A 1502-nucleotide genomic window follows, 5' to 3' on the forward strand; every position below is an offset into this window, starting at 1 on the left:
GAACAGGGTCTGGGCTCCCTGTGAGGGAGGACTTCCTGATTATCAGGACCTTCTCCCAACGCAAGGTGGAGAGCTCCCCATCACCAGAAGTGTTCACGTAGAGTCTGCACAAGACAACGTGTGGTGCTGGACTCGAAGCTTCTTGCCAGTCCTGATAAATTCAAAGCTCCTGGAAGCGTAGGTCTGTAGAGACCTCAGACCCCTGGTGGTTTGGAAGCGCTGATGATTATTCAGCCCCGATTGTCTGGTCTTCATGAGACTGATGCTTTTATGGTTTGGTTTTCTCCCTGTGGGGTCAGATAAATGTTAACCCTTTATCTCAGGAAGGCAGCAGGAGCAAGTGACAGGCTCAGAGTTGCACTTGTTTAGGGAGTGAGGGTTGGAATTCATACAACCCTATGTTTTATGAGCCTCCAGGAAAGGCTGTCATGGCAGCACCTGTAAGACAGGCTGGGGCCTGGGACCCCTTCCTGCAGTGCTGCAATGCTTGCCTCTGGACACACCTCTCCTCGTCTCCTCGAGCAACAAAATACAAAGAAACTATAAGGGACTAAAAATAACTGCCTGCCTGCCTGCTGGCGAATTTGGGCAAATTCTGGACAAGATACAAAGAGACCAAAAAAACCCAACTGCCACCCCCGAAGAGCCAGGGAGCAAAACAGGGTGTCAGGAACAAAATCAGGGTCCTGTGCGTGCCCCCTGCACCCAACACCACCAAAGGGGTGGGCAGAACACCTAAGCCCCCCCTCCAGCCGGACCCATGGACACACCCCTACCCTCACCCATATAAGGAACCAGCTCGCGCCCCACCTTGGGAAGCAAGCAATGGAACTTGTTTGTTCTTGCTCCTCCCTGCTGCAGCAGGGGCCCCAATAAAGCCTTGCTTGAATTTCTTGTCTGGCCTCTGATCAATTTCTATTGATTAAGGGGACCAAGAACGCTGGTCAGCAGCAGGTGCATAGGCCAGAGCCCCAGGAGGGTGGAGGTACCCAGCTCTCCCGGCATGAATCGCCAGGCCTGCCAAGATGCTCATCACTTAAGTACTGCTTTATCCCAGGCCTTGGATTTGGAGGGAGAGGAGAGGGGGAGTTTTCACCTCTCTTGCAATGTATTTCTATGGTATAGCAGTTGCTTATAGCATTAAAAAAAATGCAAAAAATATATTTTAACATTTCTCACTTAGAGCAAAGTGATCCCTATTACTATGCAGCTCCCTTAGGGGCTGGACTGGGTCATTAACCTAATAACACCCCCTGAACCCTGAAGCATGGCTAGTTCATCAGTTCACTACAATGGAATGATCTGGAAAGAAGGAATGCATAACTAGTCAAGCGAGTGTTGGTTTTATGGGTGACTGGTCGTGGGATGGTAGACAGGGGGGTGTTTTAGATCCAGGGTCTCTGATCATAACATTCCTGGGCTGCAGGATCCAGCATTTTCTAACTGTGCTTCCCAGAGACCTAGGAGTCAGTGGGGGGTCCTCTCCCACCCCCCCCCCCCCC

The sequence above is a fragment of the Lipotes vexillifer genome, unplaced genomic scaffold, assembly GCF_000442215.2.
Source record: "Lipotes vexillifer unplaced genomic scaffold, Lipotes_vexillifer_v1.1 scaffold7, whole genome shotgun sequence".
Taxonomy (NCBI): Eukaryota; Metazoa; Chordata; class Mammalia; order Artiodactyla; family Lipotidae; genus Lipotes; species Lipotes vexillifer.